Source organism: Euprymna scolopes, chromosome 5, assembly GCF_053919585.1.
Source record: "Euprymna scolopes isolate OS-2025 chromosome 5, ASM5391958v1, whole genome shotgun sequence".
In the NCBI taxonomy this organism is placed as follows: domain Eukaryota; kingdom Metazoa; phylum Mollusca; class Cephalopoda; order Sepiida; family Sepiolidae; genus Euprymna; species Euprymna scolopes.
This window is the reverse complement of record NC_136486.1, coordinates 115899462-115911559: the sequence shown is the minus strand read 5'-3', so window position 1 is coordinate 115911559 and position 12098 is coordinate 115899462.

Here is a 12098-nt window from a genome sequence, read left to right as displayed (position 1 = left end):
TGCAGGAATTGCTGAATCATTATCTTAAGTAATCATCATGTTATGTAGGACATACATAACCATTATGTACATCTTGTTTTCCTGGTCGCATTAGACATTTTTTCAATGCCATAAAGTTTGTTACATGCAAACGGCCAGCGGAGTGTTGTTTCAGATATAAAACTTTATTGGTCCCCCGACAAAAGAATGGTAGAGATGTAAATACAACCTCGTTCGTTCGTCCGTTCATCCATTCGTCTGTCTGCACTTTTCTCAATAATTAAGCTTTGGAATTTTTTTTAAATTGTGCACAAACATTAAACATGATATGAGTAAAAAAGTAACAGAACGAATTTTCCTAGAAAACTCTAGCGGTGTTTTTCGGGTTAAAATTGCTAAAATTGATACTTTTGTGCTTATTAAATAAATTGATGCCTTGCATTTTTATAAAACTTTCTGAAAAATTGTAACTAACTGAGTTCTATATAATTTTGTATTTCTATACTTCGTGATAACTCTTGGCTGTGCCCCACATGCTCTTTAAGGGCTAATAAAAACATTACATTTTTGGGACTATAATGGTCCCACATTCTCTTCGTATGTCTATTTTGCAGTTTTGCATGGTGCTGAATTCAAATTTACATATGTAAACGTCTTTGGGACTTCTGAGGCTAAATGGGAAAGCAAATGATGGATTTAGTCATGTCTTTTTTGCATGGTGCAAAACTCAAATTTACATATGTTATGGTCTAAAACTGCACCGTTTGTTCATTTTCACCAGGACTTGACGCCCGCTGGAGATTTTAAGGGCTAATTGGGGGTAGGAGCAAATGCTGAACTTAGTAAATATTTTATGCCTCGTTCATTGGGCACTCAAGGGGGGGGCATGCATGCTTCACTTGTTTTCTCTAATTTTTCTTACCTCGACGAGGAGAACAATACGTGTCTGAAGAAAAGCACATAAAATTACGCTTTATCTTGCTTGAATGCCTTATTGGTATTTTGTAACCTCTGTTTGCAATTGGGATTGACAGATAATGCGATATTTAGTAAATCTGAACTTTTTTAGTCTCACTATTTTTTTTTATAGAAAAGTTGCCTTATTTATTTGTGCACTTCATTGATTTGGGAGTAGCATTAGTTTTTTTTTCATCTTAACTCTCGCTTCCCATATTTACATCTAGCCCTTACATTTAATGACTGATATTTCTGGCAAGAGAAAAATATGCTTCTTTCACAGACAGGTTCTATTCAACCAACACGTGTCTTTAGCTGGTTTTCGACTTTGAAAAGTGTATTTTAGTTTCTTACCTGGTTTCATACCTTGTCTACGCGGGTTCTATACAATAACTTGAAGCAGCACTTCTAGCAAAAAAGTGTTCAGTTTAGCATTTGAGTCAAACACCGATGCGATTCCAGAAACTTATTAATTTAACTGATTTGCTATTTTTCTAAAGTCCCCATTACATGCACTATGGCATCAGCAATCTCCGTTAATTATATCTTCTCGTTGATTACTTTATTAATCCTCACACTTTGCATTTGGTAACATATTTCTCTCCGGTCGTGAACGTCTTATCATATTTTATGTTTCACATGTTTTCTGTTTATGTAAAACATCATTGATATCTTAACCACAAATCTCTCATATGGTTATTGAAATCGTAATGCTTTGTAATCGCATAACAAATATTATAATTAAAAAGGCGAAATAAATAAAAATAATGTGAACATTTCATACACACAATGAATTATTTGCAATTTAATTCCGTCAATAATTGTAAATTTTCTATTTTCTTGTACATCATTTAGTGTATGTCATTTACTTATGTATTTTTCTCAAAACCTACGGTGAAAAGACTGAAGTACATAATATATATATATATATATATATATATATATATATATATATATATATATATATGTACTAGCATTTCAACCCGCCGTTGCTCGGGTGTTTGGAGGTGTATTTTCAGCAAGAAAAAAAAACGGTCGATTTTTTTTTAAAATTTTACCCCTATTATGACCCCTTAAAATGTATTGTTTTGGACTCAGAGCAAATTATTAAGTTAGATCTATGTCCAAGGAACCTATATCTTAAATTTTAAGTGTTTAGACCCAAATTGTCGGAGGAGTTTTGTAGAGATCTCAAAGTTTAAATCGTTGAACTTTGACCCCTTAACAGCCAAATTTCTGGCCGAAAACCAATCACAAAGATTTTCCCAAATCTCAGTACCATGTATATCAAAATTCGAGTCCGTAGACTAAAAATTGACAGTGTTATCGTGTAGGGAATTGTACACACACAGACAGACACACAGATACACAGACACGTTCACTTTTATAGATATCTAGCATTTCAGCCCGGCATTGCCCGGGTATTTGGAGGTATATGTTAAGCAAAAAAAAAAAAGAAGAAGAAAACGGTCAATTTTTTAAACTTTGACCACTATTATGACCCTTAACCTTCATTATTTTGGGCTCAAAGCAAGTTATTAATTAGATCCATGTCCAAGGAACCTATATCTAAAATTTCAAGTGTTTAGACCAAAGATTTTCGGAGGAGTTTTGTAGAGTTCTTAAAGGTCAAATCGTTGAACTTTGACCCCTTTCCAGCCAAATTTCTGGCCGAAAACAAAGATTTTTTTCAAATCCCAGTAACCTGTATATTAAATTTCGAGTCTGTAGGCTAAAAATTGACAAAGTTATTGCGTAGGGAAATGTACACAGACAGACACACTGGCACACAGACCGTTTACATTTATAGATATATAGATATACTAGCAGTTCCGCCCGGCTTTGCCCAGGTCCTATGTACTGTTCATAAGGTTATGTGCATATGTATATATTAAAAAGTGTGAATATGCAAAGTAATGCCTTTTTGTATAATAGTCTTTCTTAACTACCATAGAGAAAGGACAGACAGACATTTTCACTTTTATAAATATATAGATAAATTGATAGATAGATTGAATGCAATATATAGTAATGATTTAAAAAGTATTAAAAGAATAAGACTCATGCGGCACCACCAAGAATCGAATCCAAAACGTTCATCTCATTATTTATTTTGCCTCTGCCGTCAATGATTGGGCTATGAAAACATGTTTACTGCAAGGCTGAAAATTAAAACATGAACCAATAGCTACTACGTTATGCATTCGTAATGTCGGCGTTCGACCTTCACCTGGTAAATTTCATTTTTTTTTTTAATTTTCACACTTTTGCACCGATTTTTCCGGGCTAAACCCCAAATATTAAGTTTTGCATGGATTCAAATATCTTATATATGAAGTTCCATGTATGCAGACCAAAAACTCTAGGAGGAGTTTGGTAGGCAAATTTTGTTAAACAAAACTATATACGTATACCTCAATATATATGGAAACCAGGCTGTGTTTACTATAAACTGTTTACGCAAATATTATGCAAGTATAAATCATGTAGAATAACTGCATGAATATAATTGCACGAAATAGTTAACTAAAGATAATCATTCCATTAGAAAACCGAATGAACTAATATGGAATTAATTAAAATGAATGTTTAAAAGAATATGCAAATTAGCTAGATTTTTTTCTAGTGAATGCAATTCTACGACCCATATATAACAACATTGTATTTTCTTTTTAAATAAATAGAAAGGAAGGTTTTTAATATGAATATCAATACGTACAAAAGAAAAACGAATTTATAGGAGTGTATATATATATATATATATATATATACATATATATATATATATACACACACACATACAGTGCCGGCAAAAAGGAAGTCCGCACTCGCAATCTTTTCAAACACTGCAAATTTAAGTTAAATTCAATGTAACCATTCAAACAACATATACCTTATTTGATTCGCCTTTTATCTGTCTACAATTTTACCTGTTCATGTTTGACTTTTAATTGAAATATTCTAGTGCCCACGTCAATTTAAAAAAAAATAACTTCAAATTGAGGAGGCAAAAAGAAAGTCCGCAGCAACAAATTCGCAAACGAATCAGCTTAAATTGTCGCCTCTAAATCAGTTGAAAATATCCACCAACAGGCAAAAAGTTTCTCTAATCGTAATTGTTGTTGTTCCATGTTATACAACATAACATTTAGTTCATATGACATGACTTTCTCTTAGTGATCGTCGGAGCTCATAATTCTCCACTTTTCTGGTTTATCCAATCGATAAACCGACTACAGACTGAAATGTGATGAGAAAACGCTACGAAAGACCGTACAAAAGCACCAAAACACCTGCAGTGTTCGTGATGCACCTACATCTGGTCGTACTAGAGTTACTTCTAACAGATAAGACAATGCTATCAAGATCCGCAGCCTAAGAAACATATTTGAAACGGTTCCCCAAATTCAACAACAGTTCAATCTTGTTAAAAGTGCTCTCTTTCTACTGTCAAGAACAGACTAAAGGAATTTAATTTGCGATGATATGATGCAAGACGCAAGATAATGATTTCTGTAAAGAACAGAAAGCGCCGTCAGATGCAATGATGATCATGACTCTTCATATTAATCAAAAGCGTTTTTATCGACGAAAGCAAGTTCAATAGGCTAGGCAGTGATTGTAGGCAGTATGCCCGTCGAAAGAAAGACGAAGAATTTTATCCTAGGTGCTCAGTTTCAACGCTGCAAAGTGGTGGAGGTCCAGTTTTGGTGTGGGGCATAATTAGTACCAATGTTCTAGGACGTATAGTGCGCTTGCAAAGTCGAATTACTTCGACCAAGTGCATTAATATGTTGACTGAGCATTTTCGACCCTACTTTGGTCGGAATTTGGATGATAATCCCATCTCCATGCACGATAATGCTCCCATTCACACAACTTGCAATGCCAAGAGGTTCCTGGAAGAACATGATATTCCGTGTTTGGATATGCCTTCACAATCTTCAGACCTCAATTCCATCGTATTACATCAAGCAACAGCTACGGAATGATACAATTTCAAATTTGGAAGAACTTTGGACAAAAATTAAAGAAATTGGGATGCATTTTCCCCGGAGTATTGCTGCAGTCTAATTCAAGGAATTCCCAAAAGATTGCAAGCTGTCAAATTGCAGAAGGGCTATGCTACGCAATATTAACTAGTTCATTTTGTTCCTATTGTATTTGTGTTGCACTAATGTCCTAAAGTTACATTTAAATAACAACTTTTCATTGCGCGGACTTTCTTTTTGCCTCCTCAATTTGGAGTATTTTGCTTTTTAAATTGACGTGAACACAAGAATATTTCAATTAAAAGTCAAATATGAACAGGTAAGACATTAGAATAGTAAAAAGCCAATCACATAAAGTACAATTTGTTTAAACAGTTGCATTAAATTTGGCTTGAATTTGCAGTTTTTGAAAACATTACAAGTGCGGACTTTCCTTTTGCCGCCTGTGTATATATAATGCCCCCTATCTTAGGTTGAGCATATTGGGAAGTGATATACAAATTATCATTAGCGTATTAAACGATGCTCTTTGTGTAAACAAATTGAGCTTGGGTATTTGGACAATGTCAAAACACTGTTGATTCAATGCCTGCATAGCAGCAGCCGAATAGCTCAACGGTTATAAGCTCCGATTGCCATTCTGGCGGTCGGGTTTTGTTCCTGGATTGAGTTAGTTGCTTATTTAGCCGCACAAATGAGCTATGAAACAGCGAAACAGTACTGTATGTGGATCAATATATATATATATATATATATATATATATATATATATATATATATATATATATATATATATAGTAGCAGCGTTATCCGGTAGTGGCTGGGATTGAATGATGATCAACTACTGTTTCACACTCCCATATCTTTGAAATCAACTATTTTTCAATCAAGCGATTGATTACCTTTTCTAGTTAGGGAGTCCATCGCGATGCATCGAATATACGTTATGCATGCCTTCCCCAAATAACTTAGTCTACAATGCACTGTAGAGAACCTGCTGTTACATTTATGAAATTATTTTGGATAAAATTGAATTAAAAGTTAGAATGTAAAATCTAAGTATAATGCTTCAATTGTGCTTAAACCAGAAACATTCATTCCGGACTCGGAAGTATCATATAAAAATAATTCTGTTGATTCTGTATGCCTGGCCTTATTACTTGTGCGGTGAGAATGGCTTGAACTATAGTGTAAAATATAAATCTCAATTATTATGGTGAAGTCCGGCTTTAAATAGAAACGTTGGTTTTGGAATGCCCTTACCATATCAAAGAGCCTACTATTGATTTTATATTTTAGGCCTTTCGACTTGTGGGATACGAAAACTTCTCGAAAGCACTTGTAGTAAGTTTAGACTTTGTTAGGTGGTAAATTTTCTCCAAATCGTCTGATCCTTCTTCTATCAGATTATTCCGATTATTAATTATCGATACTTATCAAAGCCATTCCAATAAAAATTATAGCGAAGATCACTGCCAAGCACTACAACGAGTCTTCGTGTGAAATTTCATAAAAATCGGCTCAGTTGTTTACACGTCCATAGGGAACACACAAACACACACACACAGTCCCACACAGAGACAAAGTTCTTATATATATATATAGGTTGATAAAAAAAAACGGGCCTCAACTATAATTAGGCTTCGTTTCTTAGTGTTTTGTCCGAATGAAATGAAATGAAACTTTGGTTATAACTAGTTTATTATATGTAAAACATCACATCAAAACACTTCGGTCTTTGGCCTTTTCTCTCCGTTGACTGCACAATGCTCAGAAAAACAATTGAATGCCCTCTGTTTTTTTTTTTGGGGGGGGTTACCCTATATATATATATATATATATATATATATATATATATATATATATATATATATATATATATAGCAAATAGGTTTAAAGAATATAACTAGATTCTTTACATAGGGACGTATCAAGAAGCTCGATGTATGGAGGTGAAGAATAAACATAGATTGAAATTATTAAAGACAAGATAAGTACATATGAATTTATTGTCCAGTTCTTGCCTCTGTATAAAAAGCATTTATAAGCACTATTTTTGTTCTTTTCCTTTTCCTTTTTCGGCTGACAAATAAATTAATATATATCTTATTTTTTATTTCATACTAGCAGTTCTTCCCAGCTTTGCCCGGGTCCTATGTACTGTTCACGGTTGTATATATATATATATATATATATATATATATATATATATATATATATATATATGAAAGTTTGACTCATATCCAGGTAACCTACATCTAAAATTTAATGTTTAGACCCAAAATTGCTGGAGGAGTTTTGCAAAGTCTGCAAAGGTCAACTCTTTCAACTTTTACCTTTTGCCAGCCAAATTCTCGTCCAACACTGATTAAAAAGGTTGCTGCATGTCTAAATATTTTTTATGTAAAATTTCAAATGTTTAGACCCAAAATTTGCTGAATAGTTTGCTTGAGATGGCAAAGCTCAAATCTTTTAGATTTTGACCCCTTGGTAGCAAAATTGTTGGCCAATAATCGGTATAAAGGCTTGCACTATCTCTGAATAAACTTTATGTAACATTTCAAATGCTTAGACCAGCAATTGGCTGAGAGGGCATTTTTTTATTTGGCCCCAGTTTTGACCCTTAACATTCAGTGTTTTGATCTCAAATCAAATTAGAAAGTTTAACCCATGTCCAAGGAACCTACACATAGTATTCCAAGTGTTTAGACCCAGACTGGTGGAGGAGTTTAATAGAGTTTCAAAGGACAAATCGTTGAGCTTTAATTCCTTGACAACCAAATTTCTGATCGAAAACTAATTAAAAAGATTTTATCAAATCTAAATACCCCTTTATGTCAAATCTCGAATCTGTAGACTGAAAATTCAGAACGTAATCTGGTAGAAAGATGTACACACACAGACACACAGAAATTTCACTTTTATAGATATATAGAAAGAATGTCTATAATTTATATATATATATATGTCTGTGTGTTTGTGTGTGTGTCGGTGTGTGTGTGCGTGTGTGTGTTTATGTATGTATAGATAGATACATACATAGATAGATACATACATAGATAGATGCATAGATATGCTCAGTTTTGCATGAGTCGTAGGTAACAGTTTTCTTTAAACGTCATAAACGATAGTGACTTGGATGTAAAGAAATACTACATTGGTAATCGAGTAATTAATTGGTGGCTAAATTAATACTATTAGCCGATTTATCTACTCTCAGCGGACAGTACGAGATCCAGATAAAATTGAAAATCCGCCCACTATTTACAGACGTAATATTCATTCGCTAATGTGTATGCAGTATAGATGATTTCATCATGTCTACTGGCTTGTGCGAACTTAACAGGCATTGGTATCAATGTTAGATGACAAACCGTAAACTTGCACAGTCGAGTGATTGTCAATGCTAGAAAGCATTTGAAAAGAAATTCATTATTTACCTTTATCATTTTTCAAAATGCTTGGCCCTGTTTAATAGAGTACTAATCTGTTAAAAGATGTAGCCTGCTTTCGTGATCACTTTCCCTACTAAACATAGGAGTTTTCTACGACAGAATATCTTCCTAGTTCGTAGAGGTTATGCAGAAGCCTATTTCGCACTAAATAGGTAACACCTTTTCTCAATAGGAGGTCATAAATCTAAGTATCGTCTAGAGAGGCATCATATTTGATTCTAGACATATAGTATTTTCTCTGGTCGATTATAACAAACAACACAATTATTCTGTCTGTTATCAACCAGATATCCCATGGGTTTTTTTCGTATACTAGAAACTAATTATGCAGTTACTATGGTTCTTATAATAGTAACCATTCCTCTTGCATCTAAATAGTTAGATAAAATCGTCTAATGCGTTTGAAGTTTTATCCTATCTCAGCCCTAACATATTTATATATTTAAAACTCTGTGATCATTTTGATCCTTGGAAGATTAGCCATTTTTAGTGCAGTATGATGTTCAGGTTTCCTATAAGTACAGATTGGATCCAAAGTCTTCTCCGTTAAGATTTCTCATTCAAGCCTTTACAATTTTTCAACCATAGTATAACATAGTGGACAATAAACCGGGCGACTTTTATCTGCTTTACAATTTCCGATTTATGATCTTCACTCAGGGTTAAATTTATTTAAACTTTTCTTCTATATTAATCTTTGCAATATTAAAAGCCAACAGCGTATAAAGTATTTCTAAAATAAAGTGTAACACGAATAAAATTAAAAAGTACATATTTATTATTGTTTAGTATTTGTTTTATTGTGTAATCGGACGAATATATAGATATACATAATACTATCAAGAAAGTTTGTTAGCCTGGAAGAATAATATTTTGACGAACAACAAAACGTGTACTTCACTACAATCTAAAGCTCGTTATTATGTTTGGAAGAATTGTTTCATTTTACGAAAACTAAAGAGGAAGTAATGAATTGGATGATAGTATCATAATCATAGAAAATATTCTATACTACATAATATAAAAATAAAAAAATAAACATGTAATTAATGAGATGATGGTATGATGACGAAAGATTATACCCTAAACTACTTCCTGAATTGAGCATTAAATATACTACAATGATACAATAGAAAGGAATTAATAGTGTAGTTCTGACTTCAGACATAATATATAATATAAAATATATATCATAAAAAAGTAAAAAAAAATAAAATGAAACATATTTAATAGAAGCTCAACAGTAGAAAAGACAATACATAATTTGAATAAAAATATTATATAAATTCTCCAGTTATAATAGTTTTAGATAATTTAAACAGTAATTCAATTGTGATTGTTGAATTGTACTGTGATCACCTCAAGAATATTATGTCATATGTGTTTGACGAAAACCCTGCTAAACGAAATTGAACTTTTGTGTACACCATTTCAACCTCTTAAGAAACCTACACTATATATATATGTATATATATATATATATATGTGTGTGTGTGTGTGTATGTGTGTGTGTGTGTGTGTGTGTGTGTGTGCAATATCTGATAAGAAAAGAATGTGAGCAGAGAATTGCATGGAAGACAATGAAAAAGAGAACAATAAAATATAGAGCAATTGCAGTAAGCCATACACAGCATAGTAAGTGAAATGGTAATAGAAACAAAGGACAACAACTGAAAGAATAAGGAATACGAAAGAGAAATAATAAATAACAGATATGATTAAGTGTGACAAAGAGAGAACAAACAAAATACAAAGAAAAAAAAAGGAGGACAATTAAAAGTAATAAAAACATATTGAAGAGAGTACAAAATGGATGTTGCTTTTTATTTTCGGCAACCTCTTTTGACGTTTCTGACAAAGGAGGAAGGATTACTGTTTTCAAGGTCGCAGTCAATCTGTCTGGCTAAGTCATTAACGGAACAGAGTGTTAAAAAATAAGGTGTAGCAAAGTCGAATCCCGGCCGTTCCACAGTAACACTTTCAGTTAAGAACGTGGGCAACCTTCCCGTTGGCCCTCCTGTTAGTATTCAACATGCGCCTCGAAAGAATTCGTAATATAATTGAGGAAATGAAGGCCAACAAAGTATTCATAAATGCTGCTCCTCCTCCCCAACAACAACAACAACAACAACAACAACGCAAAGGACAACTATATTAACTTTTATTTTACATCTGATATTTACTTACTATTTTTAAATCCGACGATAAATTACGTTACAAATAATACAGAATATGAATTCTTCCGACCAGGAGAACTCAAAGCCTCGTAGCGATAAGGCGGCGTATCTCCTAGATATAAGCATTACGGAACAACCGACGATATACGTCCGTCTTGAAGATGCGGTCATAAATATTTGCAGAACAGACTGTACTACTAGAACAATTCGAATAGATATAGACCAAACAAGATACGGATAATAAATGCGTTTCTCTGTATATGCCTTACGCCGCATCAAACCTTTCTGCGTTTTTTGCTACGTATGTTAAAACTGTGCTATTAAGGCCTACTGAATCACACCCTGGCATTAATAAACGTAGGACCTGTCGCGTGGGAAAAAAATCGTCAGGTATCAGAGCACGCGGAGAACATCAAAACGTCCAAGGCATTTTTAAATTAAGCAGAAGAGGGGAGAAAATTACGAAGCAAAACGAAGGAGAAAAAGAGGGCGTAAACAAATCTTTCCCCCTTACCCCTGTGACACTCTCTGCGGCTCTTCCATGATAGACTGGGACTTAAAATTTATACCACACGTAAACATTAATGAAAAGGATAACATACAATAGTAGGGCCTCGTAGTTAGGCACTAGTGGGGGACAGTTTCTATCAATGCTAGCATGAACAAAAAAGAAAACGATGAGATTGAAACCCACTTTAAGCAAGTGCATAATGCATTTTCGTAATATCTATAGATTTTATATTCCGAATTATTATTAATAAAAGTACATGTTATAAAGTTAAAATTATTTCTTTTCCACCTTTCGAAATATATAAAACTCATAATTCGATGGTTTTTCATATTTATTGGTAACACGAAATAACAATGTATTGAACAAGAAAGAGAATAACTTAGACGGTGATAAAATATAGCAAATTTTTGGCTACTTTAAGTTTATATTTTAGCAAAATACTTAAAAAAAAACCTTATAAGGAATACAAAAACGATACCATACTTTTCTCAAATAGCTTTGGTATATAGTTAGAAACAGCATTTATTCCGTTATGTTAACATTTATTTCGTTATTTCAACATTTATTTCGTTATTTCAGCATTTATTTCGTTATTTCAGCATTTATTTCGTTATTTCAACATTTATTTCGTTATTTCAGCATTTATTTCGTTATTTCAGCATTTATTTCGTTATTTTAACATTTATCTCGTTATATCAGCATTTATTTCGTTATTTCAACATTTATTTCGTTATTTTAACATTTATTTCGTTATTTCAACATGTATTTCGTTATTGTAACATTTATTTCGTTATTTCAGCATTTATTTCGTTATTTCAACATTTATTTCGTTATTTCAACATTTATTTCGTTATTTCAACATTTATTTCGTTATTTTAACATTTATTTCGTTTTTTCAGCATTTATTTCGTTATTTCAACATTTATTTCGTTATTTTAACATTTATTTCGTTATTTCAGCATTTATTTCGTTATTTCAACATTTATTTCCTTATTTCAACATTTATTCCGTTATTTCAGCATTTATT